The following is a 19,634-nucleotide window of genomic DNA, read 5'->3' on the forward strand; positions in this document are numbered from 1 at the left end:
GAAGCGAAACCTCTTCAAGGCAAAACAAAGACTGCTATTCTGCTACGTGACAACAACTTTAACTGTGACAGTCACAAGTAACACAGAAAGACATTCTAAAGCTAGTTAGATTGCTGGCAAGAAAACGATGCAATTCTTTTTCCAGGTATTATCAGAATAACAGAGTTGGAAGGGACCTTGGGAGGTCTTCTAGTCCAACCCCCTGCTCAGGCAGGAGACCCTACACCATTTCAGAGAAATCATTGTCCAATCTCTTCTTAAAAGCCTCCCATGTTGGAGCATTCACAACTTCTGGAGGCAAGTCGTTCCACTAGCTTATTGTTCTAACTGTCAGGAAATTTCTCCTTAGCTCTAGGTTGCTCCTCTCCTGGTTTAGTTTCCATCCATTGCTCAAACTTACAAGCTATCTGTTTTGCCATATTTTATGCCAACCTGATTTGGATGAGAAGGAATACAGTACACACAAAGAGAAATCTATCTATCTATCTATCTATCTATCTATCATCTATCTATCTATCTATCTATCTACCTACCTACCTACCTACCTACCTACCTACCTACCTACCTACCTCCTGAGTGGAGTCGTTCCTAAATAACACTTTATTCCTTTTTTTCCCCAAGTTAAATTCAGAAACATTCTTAGGCTAACTTACTGAACTTGCAAAGTTATCAAAAAGAAACAAGTACTTCTTTAACTCTGCAGTGTCCAAAGTGAAGGTGAATACATGGGAGAGGCCAGAAGGGGGGGGGATTAAAGCTTTTTTTCCTTTCTGTTTTTAAGCATCTGAAGAGAACGAGGTAACAGAATAATAGGAGCAAGACAAGATTGAGTATTATTGTCATTTTTCAAGCGCAAAGGTGATGATGATGTGTAGAGTATGGTGTGTGTGTGTGTGAAAACCCTTCGTTTGAAATAAAAACAGGACTCCTGCAAAGGATTGTGTAGGCTGCTTAAACATTAACACCCTATTCTCTTCACCTACTGCATGAAGTAAACAGGACATGTATCATCAGAGTGAATAACCAGAATCTGGTTAAAGTTTGCATTGTATTACTTTCCAAATCCTCGGTTATATTTCAGGAATATCCAAACCCATCTCTCTCTCTCTCTCTATCTCTCTCTCATCTATCTATCTATCTATCTATCTATCTATCTATCTATCTATCTATCTATCTATCATCTATCTATCTATCTATCTATCTATCTATCTATCTATCTTCTCTCTCTCTCATCTATCTATCATCTATCTATCTATCTATCTATCTATCATCTATCGATCATCTCTCTCTCTCATCTGTCTGTCTGTCTGTCTATCATCTATCTATCTATCTATCTATCTATCTATCTATCATCTATCTATCTATCTATCTATCTATCTATCTATCTATCTATCTATCTATCTATCTATCTATCATCTATCTATCTGTCTCATTTTTGTTGTAATATCACTGACGGCTGCCAGATCCACCAGGTGATGGGTTACCTGTTCTTCCTCTGGCTTTTTCTAGGCATTCACTCGAGAAGGCAATACGTGAAATCCATCTCTGTCAAACTCTGGACATCGCCCGCAACCTACACGCATCCAGATGTAAATCGCCTGGAAATGCTTGCCGGCTCAATGTTAGCGTACGGCAGGGAAAGGCTATTGAGACCGATTGTGCCAATCAGACTTCAGACCTCTGGCTGCCACGCGCCCAGCAACAACGGCAGTCCAAAAAAATAAAATAAATGCAAATCTGAAACCGTAAGGTATCAAATAATGGCGTTCAGAAAATAAATAAATAAATAAATAAAGGGGAAAAAGCTTTTTTTCTTCAGCTTTTCCCCAAGCTTCCCTTGCCTCCCTCCCGTCAGCAAAAGCCAGCGGTTCAAAGCGAATAGTGATGCTATTAGCGCCTCTTAATAGCGATGTCAAAGACTAATGTTTTTTTTTAAAAAGAAAGGCAAAAACTTGAGCTAATTTTTTTTTTTGCAAGAAGGGAACGATGCCCACCTGTCCCTTCCTCTTCTCCCCGTCCCCTCCTATATAAAGATAATGCTTTGACATGCTGCTAACCCCCCCCCCCACACACACACCATTCCCTTGCCAGCGCCACTGACAAAGATCTTGCAGCAGAAAAAAATCCATGGAAAGGCTGAAAGAGAAATTAGCCATCGTCTGCAGGGGGGGGGGGAAATCCGGAGCTGCATCACTCACCTCCCCAAATAGGCAGGTTTCACGGGAACAAAAGCAGAGCCTCACCGAACAGCAGCAGCAGCAGCGAAAGCTTCACGAAAGGCCCCCACCCCATCAGCTGCTGAGTTCCTCCCTCGCCGGTAGAATGAAGCCAAATCGCTCTGCACAGCCACCGAAGCTGATGCATTATAAAACCACCGGTACCTCCTAGACTCTCGTGTTTTACATCACAAGGGGAGGTCAGCTCAGCGACACAGACGGGGCGTGCTACACACACACACACACACACACACACACACACAAGGCGTACGTGAGCTCAGTTATCGCTCGCCTCTGTCAACGTATTTGATCCAGCACTGGACATGCAATTTTTTTTTTTTCAGAATTAGCATTCCCCAAAAAATGGGATACTGCATTTTTCTCCTCTGGATAAGTCCCAGGTGGGTTGGATGCCACTTTAATTGCCTCTCTCTCAGAAAAAAAAAAGACCTTGTTAAGGTGGAATCTTGGAAGGAGTTGGGTATGGTTAGTCTAGTGGCAAGAAGGACTTGGGGGGTGACATGAAGACGGGGTAAATCTATTTTCAAAAGCACCTGAAGTCAAGAAGTGATGGATGAAATTGGGTATGTCCACTTTGATGAAAAGAAGGACGAGGGGAGACATGATAGCAGTCTTCCAATATTTGAGGGGCTGCCACAAAGAAGAGGGAGTCAAGCTATTCTCCAAGGCACCTAAGGTCTTTTGAAATCTCTTGTCAATGTAGGCAAGATATAAATATAAAGTGACTTAAGTGTTACGGTCTGCCACCAGGCAAAATAAGTGCATCTGGTTTTGGGTGGTTTTTTTAAGTTTCAGAGAGCTTTTTTCCTTGTCGAAGGAACATATGAAAATGCACTTCTTAAAAATATGAATACTGAATATGTGGCTTTAAAAAATTAAAGAAAAGGCTTTTCAAGTCCTTCGTGTACATTTTTATCCAGCTTGGTCTCAAACTAATGTTTTAAAGCACAAAGATGCAATCCTGTAACTGCCCACCTAACTTTTCCAAGCTATGACTCCTGACTTTGAAGAAAGCAATCCATTTTGATTGGTGCAAGTTTTAATTTGAATTTCTGTTTGTTTGCAACAACTCCACCCCTTGCCGCATCTCCTCTGATCTCACAGCCTTTGGAATTCAAAATCAAAAGGAATAAGGGAGCCTTGACTAAAATAAAATACCTTTTTAAATCTATAACAAAAAAAGAGAGAGATTTATTTTGGGAAATACGGTATAGAGTTAGGTGTTTACTGGTTGGGATGATGGCCTAGAAATCAGGAGGTTCTGAGTTCTAATCCTGCCTTATGCATGAAAGCCAGCGGGGTGACTTTGGAGCAATCACCAGGAGACTGTGAGTTCTAGTCCTGCTTTAGGCATGAAAACCGGATGGGTGATTTTGGACCAATCTCTCTCTCTCTCTCTTAGCTCAACCCACCTCACAGGTATGCTGTTGTGGAGGAAAAGGAAAGAGTATTAGGTTTATTAGCCAGCTTGAGTTATTTATGACACAATAAAGGCTGGATAAAAATCTAATACATATATAAATCTAACATCTAGTGAGCTACATCCAACTAAGATGAAAGAGAAAGACCACATAATGTCTGTGTGTGTGTGTGTGTGTGTGTGTGTGTGTGTGTGTGTGTGTGTGTGTGTTGGGTTTCAGCCGGTACGCACTGGTTCGGGCATACCAGTTGGTGAAATTTAGCCTGCCTCCTAGTACCCGTTCTTCCGGAGGCCCAGTACCGGAACGCTCCCTCCCCTGGCTTCAGCGCTGCTCTGGGCTCCTGAAAAGCCTCCCTCTGCCCCCTTCCTCCTCTTTCACAAGCAGCTTGAAAACGGAGCTCTTCTCAAAGAGAAGGAAGGAGGGGAACCTATGACTACAATTGAGCCCAAAATTTTGGTTGCTAAGCAAGAGCGTTGTTAAGCGAGTTTCACCACATTTTCCAAGTTGGCCACACCCACCCGGTCACATGACCGCCAAGCCACTCCCACTCCATCACATGACTGCCAAGCCATTCCCACAAAACAGACCACACCTACAGAATAGGTTCTAAAAAATTTTTAAACCCACCACTGGTGTGTGTGTGTGTGTGTGTATGCGCGCGCGTGTGTGAGAAGGAAGTTACCTCACATCAGCAATTTCTGAGACAAAGAGTAGGCAGGGTGAAAGAAAAGGGAAGACACCATGGAAAGCTTTGGAGCAGCAGATAAATTTGATAAGTAAATAATAAATAATAAATCCTTAAATCTGTGTTGTTTGCTCCCTGATGCGCTGTGGATCAAGAGGTGCTCAAAAGTCAGTATCCCCAAATTCATACTTTCAATATATTAAGGCAGTGTTTCTCACCCATGGCAACTTTCAGCTGTGTGGACTTCAACTCCCAGAATTCTCTAGTCAGTCACGGTGCCCTGGCTGGCTGGGGAATTCTGGGAGTTGAAGTCCACACGTCTGAAAGTCGCCAAGGTTGAGAAACATTGTATGAAGAGTTTATTTCAAAGGTGGCACTCAGCCGGTTCGGACCGGTTCGGATGAACTGGTAGTGGTGACCTACAGGTAGGCCATTTGCCCGGGTGTTTTTGACGTCAAATGCCATGTGTGGACGGCGTGCGCGAGCAAATTGTCGTGTTTTGTGATGCCGCACGCATGTGTGCACACTCACATTTCTGGTGCTGGGCGAACCGGTAGTAACGATAAGTGAATTGTACCTCTGGTTTATTTATTCCGTTTCCACCATATAACTTTATCTCCAGCCCAGGGAAGAAAATGTGTGGAAAATCAATGTAGTACACAGTTTCTCCACAGCAAGCCAAGTCCTCCCCCTCCCCCCCCAGCTGCAAGCCAATAGAGTTTTGGCAAAGGAAGCTGAAACAACAATTGTTCACAACTGTCTGATTCCCTAGTAGCAAAACAAATGCAGGAGATTCCTATCCCTGATCCTGTTTCTATCCTTATCTCTATAACAGCAATCACCGGTGGTCCGTAGACCACCGGTGGTCTGCAAGAAAATTTTGGTGGTCCGCAGAAAAATTATTTGCATTTTTTATATTGCACTAAATCAGGGGTCTTCAAACTACGGCCCCTGGGACAGATATGTGCAATGGACGTTTGTGTTGCTGCAGAGAGTCTCCACCCCTTTTGGGTCTTTTTGTGTGGGTCAGGGGGTCGGGGCAGAAATTCTGACTTGGGGTCTGCTTCAGGACTTTGGGCAAAGGCTTGAGGGAAGCGCCGCTGGTGGCAAAGAACCGTAGGCCTTGTTCCACTGGGACTGTATCATGGCCTGGAACTGGCTGACCATCTCAGCCTGCTGAGCCTCCGGGCGCTGGTACCTGGCCTTGCACTCCCGCAGGTCTTCCTTCTGCTTGGAAAGCCTATGCTCCTAGTCCTTAGTGAGGTGCTTCTGCTGAGCCTCCTTCTCGGTCAGATAAATTTGAACTGAGCCAGCTGTTTTGCAAACTCTTTCTCGTAGTGGCTGCTTCCTGTTGGGGCCCTAAGGAGCCCGGGTGGGCAGGAGAGGGGTGGCTGGGAGGGAAGGAGCGAGTAGAGGCTGGCGAGGTGCCTCTTGACGTGAGTGACATCAAGTTGGCCATGCCCATCCAGTCACATGACAACCTAGCCACGCCCACCCAGCCAGTCACTAGGCAGATCATATTAGTGGTCCTCGGGATTTAAAATTATGAATTTAGTGGACCCTGAGGTCCGAAAGGTTGGGGACCCCTGCTCTATAACACTACTTCAGGCTGTGTAATGGTTGAGCTGGCCTCAGACTATGGCCCATGAACCTCCAAAATATCTCATCCTATGCAAGAGGTAGATTTACACATTTGACAAAGAGAGGGGGAATAATGAGGAAAGAAATTGTAACCATGGAGCGGCTAAGGACACTGTCAGAGATAGGCAAGTTTCCTTCCCAAGGTGGCAAGAGGTAAAACATTATTTTTTAAGACCAGAATATTCAGATAACATTTGGAAGTGACTCAGACAGACACCTCCCTAATTCACTGCAGTATCAGAAGGAGGGCAGGGGACAGAGTTGAATCAGACTTGCATGATTCTGTTATTATATTATAAAACTACTCAATAAATATGTTTTATTTTTTCCATGGAAAGCTAGACCAAGCTTTCTGGAGTTACCCTGTGGCAAAATGGGCAGCCAATTAATTAGATAGATAGATAGATAGATAGATAGATGGATGGATGGATGGATGGATGGATGGATGGATGGATGGATGGATGATGGATGGATGGATGGATGGATAGATAGATAGATATGGATGGATAGAGATACATAGATAGAGATGGATAGATGGATAGATTGATAGATGGATGGATGGATAGGTAGATAGATGGATGGATGGATGGATGGATGGATAGATAGATAGATAGATAGATAGATAGATAGATAGATAGATAGGTAGATAGATATAGAGGGATGGATAGAGATACATAGATAGAGATGGATAGATGAATGGATGGATAGGTAGATAGGTTGATAGATATAGAGGGATAGATACATAGACGATGGATAGGTGGATGGATGGATAGGTAGATGGATGGAAAGAAGGAAGGAAGGATGGATGGATGAATGGATAGATAGATAGATAGAGATATAGAGGGGTAAATAGAGATACATAGAGATGGATAGATGGATAGATGGATGGATGCATGGACAGATAGGTAGATAGGTAGATGGATGGATGGATGGATAGATAGATAGATGATAGATACAGAGGGAAGGATGGATAGATAGATAGATAGATAGATAGATAGATAGATAGATAGAGATGGATAGAAGGATAGATGGATGGATGGATGGAGAGAGAGAGGGATGGGTAGGAGAGGGAGAGAGAGAGTTCTAAGTCCTCTTTTCAAATTGGTTGCCACTTTGAAACAATCGCTACATAAGCTGAGGACCATCTCTACTACTTTGCTTTTCGATTTCTGTTATTGTTTCAAGACAAAATGAAGGCGGGAAGCCATGCCATGGAACCCCAATTCTTCTATCCAGTGGAGCTGGCAACAGACTCGGACGATGAGGAGGTTGGGGAAGAACTTGGGCCAGTTCTGGAGTCTGGGGAAGGCTCTGATGGATGCTCAGCATTGGACACAGAGATAGAGCCAGGGCCATCCAGTGTTTCCCAGCCACCGGAGAGGCAGCTGCCTTTGTAGGCTGAGTTGAATGAGGAGGAAGAACAGCTGGGGCCTGTTCCAGATGCATGTATGCACAGAGCAGTTAGGAGAGGAGAACAATGGAGGACAAGGAGTCAGCTCGGGAAAAAACACACAAGTGGATGCTGAATGGCCCCTCCCTGGCTGGGGAATAAATAGAAGGAAAGGGGAGTGGTGGTCGTAGGAGACAACAGTTCATATTTCTGAAGATTTTGCTCATTGCGTTTCGTGCATCAAAGACTGCTTGCCAGAACTTAATTTGCAGCCTTTCAGCTGGGAGCTCATGGCCTTGCAATTATCTCAAGGAACTGATAAAGTCTGTACTGCAGTTAACTCCCTGAAGGACTCTTGCCTGGACTTTTCAGTGGGTGAATGCAATTAATTCACAAGCGGTAAGTTTTGTGACAAGGAGTCTGTTTCTTGCTTCTGCTAAGGCTGGGACAGAACATCCAACTCAGTTTATTAAAGGAAGCCCTCCAAACTCATTGATATTTACGAATTCTCATGATCAAACCCGGCGAAGGGCAAGAAAACCCAGCAAAGAGGAGGAATGGCCTCATCCTTATTTTTAACCCCCCCCCTCAATCTTTTCAGAGGCAGTCAAACAGAAACCTCCCCCCCCCCCGGTTGCTTTAAGCATTATTAGGTCAAATTTAATTTTCCACTCCGCTTGCCGAGGAAGACTCTCCTTGCGACACTTGTGACAGGAGTCTCTTCCGTTTTGAAATTTCAGATGGTCAGGAAACAAGGAGAATGCACTTTGTTTACATGGAGCTCACCCGCTCGCCCCACCATGAGGATTTTCTTTAAAAAAACACCCCTCTCTTATATTACTCAAAGTGTACAAAGGAGAAAGGATGGGCTTTTGACCCATTTTGCTGATGGATTTCGCTTCTGCCTGGCTCAAGGCGTAAATGCTTGGCTTGCACCGGGAAGGCCGCAGCCCTCACTTGCTTTACACGCAATCGCTAAGCAAGGTGAATATCTCACAACCGTTTCATCCGTTGCCTCAATGCTGACCTACAAGGTCCTTTCAGAAACCCTTTCTTTGCCTGTCAAGAACACACAACCACAAAGTCAGAGGTAGATTTCCCTTTTCTTGAGTTCAAACCAGAGGTGAGTTCCTACTGGTTCAGTCCGGTTTGGCCGAATAGGTACTGTATTTTTCAGAGTATAAGACGCACCCTTTTCCCCCCTAAAAGAGGGTGAAAACTTGGGTGTGTCTTATACACTGAACGTGCCCCCACCCACCCACCCACCGGCCCCCACCCTTTGGCCTCTGCCTTCCAGCAATTTACCTCCTTGCAGCAAATGGGGAAAATGGGGCTTGCGGAGGCTGCAATAGGCTAGAGCAATCCCTGCAGCCTGAAACAGCTGATGATTGGGAGGCCTGTGCTTAAACTGAGATTGACATTGCTGGGAGGCAGAGGCAGATTTTTTTTCTAGTGCTAATTGAGCTGTTTGCTGTAAGAAGGTAAGTCAATAACTATAAATGCCTATAGAATGTTCATATTATTAGACTTATTTTTAAAAGGCTGCTTTATTATTGTTCTAGACAGATTTTTTTCCCATTGTTTTCCTCCCCAAAATCTTATACTTCGAAGCGTCTTATTCTCCGAAAAACACGGTAGTAACTCGGCCAGACACGTGACTGCACCAGTTCTATCCTGGGCACCGCCATCTTCATTTCCTGTTCTGCACATGCATAGAACAATCTTCTTTGAAAAAATGTAATCCCCCCCCCTTTTAATGGTGTGCGCATGCACAGACCTTTTAAAGTGCTAATATGCACACGCACAACATTTTTCGGGCCCCGAACCAATAGTAATGCCGGCAGGAACCATCCCTGGTTCTAACATTTGAAAGGGTTGCCACAAAGAAGATGGGGTCAACCTATTTTCCAAAGCACCAGAGGGCAGAACAAGAAGCAATGGTGGAAACTAATCAAGGAGAGAAGCAACTTAGAACTGAGGAGAAACTTCATGAGTTAGAACAATTAATAAGTGGAACAGAAGTTGCCTCCAGAAGTTGCGAATGCCCCAACACTGGAAGTCTTTAAGAAGATGCTGGATAGCCATTTGTCTGAAACGGTATAGGGTTTTCTGCCTAGGCAGGGGGTTGGACTAGAAGACCTCCAAGGTCCCTTCCAACTCTGCTATTGTATTGTATTGTATTGTATTGTATAAACTCTAGAAAGAGTGCAGAGAAGAGCAACAAAGATGATTAGGGGACTGGAGGCTAAAGCATATGAAGAACGGTTGCAGGAACTGGATATATCTATATCTAGTTTAATGAAAAGAAGGACTAGGGGAGACATGATATCAGTCTTCCAATATCTCAGGGGCTGCCACAAAGAAGAGGGAGTCAAACTATTCTCCAAGGCAACTGAGGGCAGAACAAGAAGCAATGGGTGGAAACTCATCAAGGAGAGAAGCAACCTAGAACTAAGGAGAAATTTCCTGACAGTCAGAACAATTAACCAGTGGAACAACTTGCCTCCAGAAGTTGTGAATGGCCCAACACTGGAAGCTTTGAAGAAGAGTAAGGTTCTCCATTTAGGCAAGAACAATGAAATGCACAGGTACAGTATAGGTGGTACCTTGATCAACAGTAGTCAGTGTGAAAGGGATCTTGGAGTCCTAGTGGGCAACCATTTAAACAGGAGCCAGCCGTGTGCAGCAGTTGCCAAAAAAGCCAACACACTTCTAGGCTGCATCAACAGAGGGATAGAATCAAGATCACGTGAAGTGCTAATATCACTTTATAATGCCACTTGGAATACTGCATTCAGTTTTGGTCGTCACGATGTAAAAAAGATATGGAGACTCTAGAAGGAGTGCAGAAAAGAGCAACAAAAATAATTAGGGGACTGGAGGCTAAAACATATGAAGAACAATTGCTGGAAATGGGTATGTCTAGTTTAATGAAAAGATGGACCACGGGAGACATGATAGCAGTTTTCCGATATCTCAGCTTCCACAAAGAAGAGGGAGTGAAGCTATTCCCCAAAGCACCTGAATGTAGAACAAGAAGCAATGGGTGGAAACTAATCAAGGAGAGAAGCAACTTAGAACTAAGGAGAAAATTCCTGACAGTTAGAACAATTAATCAGTGGAAGAACTTGATTCCAGAAGTTGTGAATGCTCCAACAGTGGAAGATTTTAAGAAGAGATTGGACAACCATTTGTCTGAAATGCTTTAGGGTTTCCTGCCTGAGCAGGGGGTTGGACTAGAAGGCCTCCAAGGTCCCTTCCAGTTCTATTCTGATTGATTGAATGGTCAAATAAAATATCTTCCCCCCCCCCAGCAAAAGGAGTCGCGATGGTGCAAATGTGAAAATGAAGGCTAACGCAATATGTCATCTTTGCAAAGGTTCTCTCTATTATATTACATTTTCAGCATCCTTCTTGCAATGACACGTTCTGGCTACCATTTGATATACCAATATTGTATACTGCAGAAACATTTCCATACTCTAGTTGTGCAGCTTCCAAAGCCACATAATCGATCGGGACGTAGAAAAAAAACTACCTTAAGCTAACCCTAGATCTACTCTTAGCCTCAGACAGACAAGTCCCCCAAGGAACAAGCAGCGTAATATTTATTTGCACACTTTTTAGCTCTCCTTGACAATAATCTCTAGTCTGGAAGTAAATTACGACGATGAAAAGCTGCCTACGATAATCTTTATGTGATGTTAGCCAGCCTTTCCAAGACAACAAAAACTTAGAAATTATTCGTGTGGTTTGTGGTGTTTTTTTTTTTTAATGACTCCATTAGAGGTAGTCCTTTTTTCAAAAGCACCAGAGGGCAGGACAAGAAGCAATGGATGGAAACTAATCAAGGAGAGAAGCAACCTGGAATTAAGGAGAAACTTCCCAACTGTGAGGACAATTAACCAGTGGATCAGAAGTTGCCTTCAGAAATTGTGGGTGCTTCATCACTAGAGGTTTTTAAGAAAAGACTGGGCAGCTACCTGTGTGAAATGTTATAGGATCTCCTGCTTGAGCAGAGGGCTGGACTAGAAGACCTCCAAGGTCCCCTCCAGCTCTATTCTGATTGATTGACTTTCTGACAAACAAAGTCAACGGGTATGTTAAATTCACTTAGCAACGGTGGCAAGAAAGGTCATAAAATGGGGCAAAACTCACTTAGCAACTGTCTCAACAGCAGAAACGTTGGGCTCAATTGTCGTCGTAAATCGAGGACAATCTGTGATGTGTTCAGAAACGGCTTCCCTGCCAGTGCTTGGACACACCTGTAGTGGATCCATAGTCAATAAAACAGCAAGCATTTTTTTTCTAGCAATTCTCCACATCTAGCCTTTTCTCGCCTTAATAGCTTAATAATTTCAGATCATTCTTCTAATATCCTGAATTATTATGGTAGCCATATTTATACTCCTATTCTTCAAGTAGTCCTTGACTTACCACCATTCATCAACTGACGGTTTAAAGTAGGGGTGGGCTTCAAAAAGTTTAGCAAGCAAATTGTATTTGCCCAAAATTGGAAATCAAATAAGCTACCAAACAGAGGAAGAGATAATAAAAAAGATATCAGATTGTGCAGAGATGAATAGGTTGACAATGAAAATAAAGGATAAAGAAGAATCGGAGTACTTCAAGACATGGGGAAGAGTCTATGATTGTATAGAGAAAGGAAACTAGAAAAGAAAATAGGGAGAAGAGATAGAACCCAGACGAGGCACTGTTAAATGGAAAAGAGGGGGGGAAGAAGGGGAAAACAGAAAAGAAAATATTAAATATATAAGTATACAGCCAAAAGCGAGATATAAAGGGGAGGAAAATATAGCTAGGGTAGATTAGCGAAGGTAAGGGAATAAGAAATGATTTCAAATTATATTTGGGTCTGCGGAAATACCATCCCAAGGAAATATAAACTGAGATCTGAAAGAGACACCTACAATAATAGAAAAGAAAGAGAGAAAGGAGGAGAACACAAAAGGAAGACGGGGGAAAGAAGAAAGAGGTAAAGAGAGGAGGATGGAAGGGAGAGGAAGCGAAGGAGAGAGGGTAGGAAGGGGAAGAGGAAGAGGAGGAGCGGGAGAAAGGCAAGGGAAGAAGGAAGGGGAAGGAGAGGAAGAAAGTAGAGAAGGGAGAGAGGGAGGGAGAAAAGAAAGGGAAAATGAGGTGGTGTTACAACAGGAAGAAGGGATGGTAAATAAAGCAACCCAAATTGTATATTATGACCCATTAAATGAAATATTAAATGCATAAAAATGATAAATGTATAGAAGAATAACTATGTGAATGTATACTTAAAATGCGATGTAAGAGAATAAAAAATAAATAAAATTCTCATTTTTTTTAGCAGGGGGTTCTCTGCCTGGTTGCTGGGTGGGCGTGGCCATAGTGGGCGTGGCCTAGTCAGCCTCCTGCACTACGGTGAGGGGGGGGGGAGTTTTGGCCCTCCCCGGGCTCCGGAGGTACTTTGGAGGCTGGAAACGGCCAGTTTCTGCCTTCCCGAACTTCTGGTAGGCCCGTTTTTGGCCCTCCCCGAGCCTCTGCACGTGCCCTGCACTTACCTGCATCCAAAAATGAGCCGCGTGGGGCAGTGGTGGGTTGCAAATATTTTTACTACCGGTTCGGGTGAGCTCATGCGCATAGTCCATTCTTCTCCGCATGCGCGGAAGCGTCCAGACAGGTGGGCGGGGCCTCCCACCGCCACTATTACCAGTTCAGCTGAACTGGGCCAAAACGGGAGCAAGCCACCATTGGCGTGGGGACTCCTGGGAGTTGAGGGGTAGGCAGGGCCCAGCCAGGAATGGGATTTGGCGGGGGGGGGGGGCGTTTCTCCAAATTGCACAGAATCTCAGGTAGAGGTTCTCCCGAACCCCTGCAAATCCCCGGCAGCCCAACCCTGGTTTAAAGTTAACCTAGATTTCTTCCAAGCAGATCCTTCTGCTGCTGTCACAACTAAACGGTTTTCTGTTCCAAAACGCGTTCTGAGCATTGCAAGTTAATCAGAAACATGACCTTAGAGGAAGTTAATTAGTAACATCCTTCCCCCCCCCCCCCCCATCTCCTTGATCTGTTAAGCTTGCAGAAGAAAAATGTCAGAAACGGAATACGGAGCAGACAAGAGTGCTGAATTAGCACACGAGGCCCGAAAAGGAATGAAGAAATTGGGGGGGAAATGAAAATGCAAATACGCAGATATGCAAATATGACTCTTTGTTCCGCGGTGACTAAGCAGAGAAATGCAAAAAATAAAATAAAAAAGGGTTACGCGAATTGAGAAAGCCTCACCCCAACGGAGCGAAACTATCAGGGTGCCAGAAAGTGACTAATTAATTACAGTGATTAGAGGAACTTGATTATGGGGTCTGTATACAAAACATCCGGCTGGCCCCTTTGCCTACTGTTTACTACGAGCCTTCGCGATGCCAGGACTCACAGACCTCCTTGCTCTGCGTCAATCTTCTTGCAAAATCTCATTCACACAAGCGTCTCACTCAGGCACCCAGGAAAGTTAGCAGAATTTGAAAGGGCTCCGGTTGGAGTTAGGAAAGTTTGTCAAAGGAATTGCTGAGGAGGCAGAAAGTTGCAGCTCCAATGAGTGGAACAAGTAACGAATGGTGGGACAATACTGCCTACTGTTCTGACCTCGTCCCGATAAACCCCTTTTATTTAATTTACAGCAAATTCCTCTCCAGCAAAAGTCTACTGTCTCTTTCAAGATAGTTCACAGTTATTGACCTAGATCAGGCTTGGAGAGTTGCAATACTTGGAGACGCTGCAATACTTGGCGTGAATGCAGGAATGAACGAATTGCCTCCTGCAAAGTCCACTCCCCTTTCGCTCCCCTTTTATTCCCTACGGGAGGGGCCATTCACCATCCACCTGTGGCCTTACTCCCAAGTCAACCCTTCTTCCTTAGCTGTTCCCTTCGTCTGGCAACTCTGCACATGCACACACTGGGAACAGGCTCCAGCTGTTCTTCTGCCCATTCTTTGACTCTGAAGGCAACTGATAACTGTCGGACAGCCCTGGCCTCATCTGTGCCTCCAATGCAGAGCCCTCATCAGAGCCTTCCCCAGACGCCAGGACTGGCCCATGTTCCTCCCCAACCTCCTCACTGTTGCTGAGCCATTGCTGAACCAGATGGATATTTCTCCCAATTTGAGCTGCTAAGTTGCCTCCTCCAATAAGAGAAGCAAATTTATTTCTCCTGGTTCATTTCCTCCTCTTAGAGAACACGGAACGAGGGAAATAAAAAAAGCTCTATTTAACCTGGTTCCTTGAGACTTCACTGGCAAATGTGTCATTTGTAATAATAATCTACCCACTGGGCATTGTCTGAGTGCCGTTTGCTTCATTCTTAATACATTCGCCTCTAACGGAAAATGAAATAGTCTAATTCTGAGCTATTGCTGGGGAAGTAAATATTTGCACAACATAGGAGAACAAACCCAGCAGGACTACTGTGTTTCCCCGAAAATAAGACAGGGTCTTATTTTCTTTTGACCTCCAAAATAAGCACTTGGCCTTATTTTCAGGGAGGTCTTATTATTTTTTAGGTGCGGCGAGTGTGATCATATCCTGCCCCACACATCCCTTCGGCTGATCCGCTCACACAGAGAGGGACTCCTCCGGGTGCCGTCCACTAGGCTGTGCCAGCGGGCGACGCCCAGGGGAAGGGCCTTCTCTGTGATGGGCCCGACCCTCTGGAATGACCTTCCCCCTGATATTAGAACAACCACGGACCTCCGCTCCTTCCACCAGAAGCTCAAAACCCACCTGTTTAATCTAGCTGGCCTGGCCTAATTCCACCTCTCTCACCTCAGTTTGCATTTTTAAATTTCACGGGTTGGTTTTAAGGCTAAGTTTTTAATTTTTATAAACTTGTACAGGGGTCTATTTAATCCGATTTTAATTATATTTATTATTGTTTGTATGGTTTTAATTTGGTACCTGTACACCGCCCCGAGTCCCTTCGGGGAGAGGGGGTGGTCTAGAAGTCAAATAAAATAAATAAATAAATCACCTTATGGCTGCTTCTGTGTTGCAATATTTTCGGGGAGGGCTTATTTTGGGGGTGAGGGCTTATTTTAGCACATGTGCTCAAAAGCCCAATTAGGCTTATTATCCAGGGAGGTCTTATTTTCAGGGAAATGGGGTAGATTCAGCAGTCCACCTGCATTTAAAAGACAAAGGCCACTCTTGAAGACAGCAAAGTCCACATTTTGGACAGAGAGGACAGCTAGTTTGAGAGAGGGGACGAAGAGGACATCTCTGTCAAAATTGAACAGCCCTCTCTCAAGAGAGGGGGAGAGATACGACATCATCTATCTCCTATCTACAGCACAGTCCTTTCAGCAGTTCCAAGAAGGCTCCACACCCATTTGCACCACTCAGGTGACCCTGAGGATACAGACAAACCTCCAGGTGGCCTCAACGACTCTCTAAAAAAGATGCAAACGACCAGCTGTCTGCAAGGAATATAAGTCCTTCCATTCCCCACCATTCAGTTCAGAGCTGAAGAAGCTTTTTCGATGAGAAGTGAAACATCTTCAAAGAAAAACCAGAAAGTCCAGTGGCCTCTTGAAAAAAGCACCTTTGGGACCAATATCTGAGAACGTCTGTCCAAGATGCTCCATAACTAATTCTTACAAATTCCCCGGATGACTAGGTGAATTTTATGCAAATCTTTGCTGGCAGAGAAAGAACCTAAGAATTCACAAGCTGTTGCTCAGTCTCCATTTGCAGTCTGCAGAATTTGTGCTTTACTAATGGCAAATTAATTTTGGATTGATTGCAAGTTGTACTGTCTGGAGCAAAATATTATGTAGGACTTTAGAGTCTTACATCATTCTTCCTTGGTTTTACCATGCTTACTTTTGCCTTTTTTCGTTCGTTTTCTTGTCGTATTTTATTGTGTCTTAACTTTTTGTTCTTGTGTTATGAAGGCTACTGGGTCTGTGACCTATATTAAATTACTAGCAGTCCTCAATCTGCAGCTCAAAGTTTCAATGACACCACAAAAAGGGACTTACAACAAGTCCTTGCCCTTAACAACCGTTGCAGCATCCCCATAGTCATATGATCAAAATTCACCCAGTTGGTTACAGGCATGTGATCCTCTCTTGCAACAGATCTGGCAGCAGTCTCGGACAAGGTTGGGGAGGAACCTGGGTCAGTGCTGGAGTCTGGGGAAGGCTCTGATGGATGCTCTGTGTTGGATGCAGAGATAGAGCCAGGGCCATTCCAACATTTCCCAGCCACCAGAGAGGCAGCTGCCTTCAGAGGCTGAAATAAGTTGGGAGGAAGAACAGCTGAGGCCTGTTCCAGATGCACATATGCACAGAGCTGTTAGGAGAGGTGAACAATGGAAGACAAGGAGTCGACTCGGGAAGCAAAGCACACGTGGACGCTGAATGGCCCCTCCCTGGCTGGGGAATAAATAGAAGGAAAGCGGAGTGGTTATCGTAGGAGACTACAGTTCATATTTCTGAAGATTTTGCTCATTGCGTTTCGTGTCACAAAGACTGCTTGCCAGAGCTTAATCTGCAGCCTTTCGACTGTGAATTCACAGCCTTGCAATTATCGCAAGGAACTGATAAGGTCTGTACTTCAGTTAACTCCTTGAAGGACTCTTGCCTGGACTTTTCAGTGGGTAATTTCAGAGGTAAATAAAGAGGGATTTTTCGTGACAAGGAGTCTGTTTCTTGCATCTGTTAAGGCTGGGCCCGAACACTGACAAGCAAAGTCAAGGGGAAAGCCAGAGTCACTTAACAACTGCAATGATTCACATAATGACTGCATCAAGAAAGGTCGTAAAATGGGGCAAAACTGACTTAACAAACGTCTCACTTAGCAAAGAAATGTTTGGCTCACTTGTGGTTGTAAGTCACCTGTAGGTCCCCAAAGTATATATTTCCACCAGGGTCACCCAAAACGAGAAGATTATCCCAACTGCTAAAGCAAGCAGGAACCTATATTAAGCAGTATAGAATAGAATGCAAAAAAACAGCTAATAGAGTTAGAAAGGACCTTGGACATCTTCTAGTTCAACCTCCTGCTGAGTGGGACAGGTTTCTGTTCTGGCTCCTTCCCAAGGAGTCCATCGCATGGCTGATAGAAGGTGGAATTCGGCATGTAGGATGTCCGCGTGTGGACTACGCAGAAAGCTCATGGAGAACGAGCAGATAATTTTCCAAAAACCTTCACGTCTTCTAGTGTGGGGAGGTCAAAAAAGGAAAGAGCACCACCAAAGTCTCTAGCCATGCTTCCAGAAATCTTTTATTGAACCCTGACATTTAGCGTATTTTTCAGAGTATAAGACGCACCAAGATTTTGAAGAGGCAATTTTTTTTTAAAAAAAGTGTTTGCATTCTGCAGACCTCCCAAAAGTGGCCATTTTTGTGCAAAAATGGGCCCATTTTTCATCAAAAAAGGGCATGCATTGCCTTTAGGAGGCTTATGGAGTGTTCCTCGGGGTTGGGGGGCAAAAACGAGCAAAAAAAAGGTGTGGTTTTCACTCATTTCTCCCCTCTCCAGCCCCCAGGAGCACTCTGGAAGCCTCCTAAAGACTATGCATGGCCATTTTGGTGAAGGGGGCGGGGTTTCGGGAGGCAAAAAATGCTGTATTCCGTGTATAAGACCCACCCAGATTTTCACCCTCTTTTTTGAAGGAAAACGGTGTGTCTTATACTCCGAAAAATACAGTATTTTCAGAATAATAGAATTAAAAGGGACCTCGAAGGTCTTCTAGTCCAACCCTCTTGTTCAAGCAGGAGACCCGGTACTATTTCAGACAAGTGGTTGTCCAATCTCTTCTTAAAAACCTCAGGGGGTCTTGTCTGTCTGAGGCTAAGAGTAGATCTAGGGTTAGCTTAAGGTAGATTTTTTTTTCTACGTCCCGATCGATTATGTGGCTTTGGATGCTGCACAACTAGAGTGTGGAAATGTTTCTGCAGTATACAATATTGGTATATGAAATGGTAGCCAGAATGTGTCATTGCAAGAAGGATGCTGAAAATGTAATATAATAGAGAGAACCTTTGCAAAGATGACATATTGCGTTAGCCTTCATTTTCACATTTGCAACATCGCAACTCCTTTTGCTGGGGGGGGGGGAAAGATATTTTATTTGACCATTCAATCAATCAGAATAGAGCTGGAAGGGACCTTGGAGGCCTTCTAGTCCAACCCACTGCTCAGGCAGGAAACCCTAAAGCATTTCAGACAAATGGTTATCCAACATCTTCTTTAAAACTTCCAGTGTTGGAGCATTCACAACTTCTGGAGGCAAGTTTTTCCACTGATTAATTGTTCTAACTGTCAGGAAGTTTCTCCTCAGTTCTAAGTTGCTTCTCTCCTTAATTAGTTTCCACCCATTGCTTCTTGTTCTACCCTCAGGTGCTTTGGAGAATAGTTTGACGCCCTTTTCTTTGTGGCAACCCCTGAGTTATTGGAACACTGCTATCATGTCTCCCCTCGTCCTTCTTTCTCTTAAGCTAAACATACCCAGTTCCTGCAACCGTTCTTTACAGGGCATCCTATATGGCAGGTCTTCTAGTCCAGCCCCCTCCTCAGGCAGGAAACCCTACACCACTTCAGACAAATGGCTATCCAACATCTTCTTAAAGACTTCCAGTGTTGGGGCATTCACAACTTCTGGAGGCAAGTTGTTCCACTGATTAATTGTTCTGACTGTCAGGAAATTTCTCCTTAGTTCTAAGTTGCTTCTCTCCTTAATTAGTTTCCATCCATTGTTTCTTTTCTTGCCTTCTGGTGCTTTGGAGAATAGCTTGACCCCCTCTTCTTTATGGCAGCTTCTCAAATATTGGAACACTGCTGTCATATCAGCCTTAGCCAGTGGTGAAATTCAATTTTTTTTACTACCGTTTCTGTGGGTGTGGCCTGGTGGGTGTGGCAGGGGAAGGATACTGCAAAATCTCCATTTCCTCCCACTCCAGGAAAAAGGTACTGCAAAATCTCCATCCCCCCGTCCAGGGGAAGGATACTGCAAAATCTCCATTTCCTCCTCACTCCAGTGAGGACACACAGTACCACCAACACACAAAATGTCAAGGTAAGGTAATTTGGACAAGTTGATTTTGTAGACATCTGTGTTTTGACAGTCGAAGTGGTCAAAGAGGAAGAGAAGAAGGAGGAGGGGGAAGAAGGAGGAGGAGAGGGAAAGAAGAGGAGGAGGAGGAGGAGGAGAGGAGGAGGAGGAGGAGAGAAAAAGAAAGAGGAGGAAGGGGAAAGAAGAGGAGGAGGAGAAG

General features: G+C 44.3%; 1 protein-coding gene across 6 annotated transcripts in view; it reads right to left on the reverse strand.

Annotated features, from left to right (window-relative positions):
• The window catches only part of LOC309390542 (disks large homolog 2), a 303,450-nt gene that overhangs the window by 128,438 nt on the left and 155,378 nt on the right, over positions 1-19,634 (reverse strand). Inside the window, exon 1 of one of the 6 annotated variants that reach the window (XM_081949962.1) lies at positions 12,927-13,291. The exons of 4 other annotated variants lie outside the window; for them this stretch is intronic. The gene's annotated coding sequence lies outside the window, so the exon portion shown is untranslated. Of the gene's footprint in view, positions 1-2,198; positions 2,246-12,926; positions 13,292-19,634 lie in introns of those variants that run through there. One more of the 6 variants, XM_081949961.1, reaches the window with a different exon arrangement.

The sequence above is a fragment of the Natrix helvetica genome (genome assembly GCF_964273705.1).
Source record: "Natrix helvetica genome assembly, chromosome: 4".
In the NCBI taxonomy this organism is placed as follows: Eukaryota; Metazoa; Chordata; class Lepidosauria; order Squamata; family Natricidae; genus Natrix; species Natrix helvetica.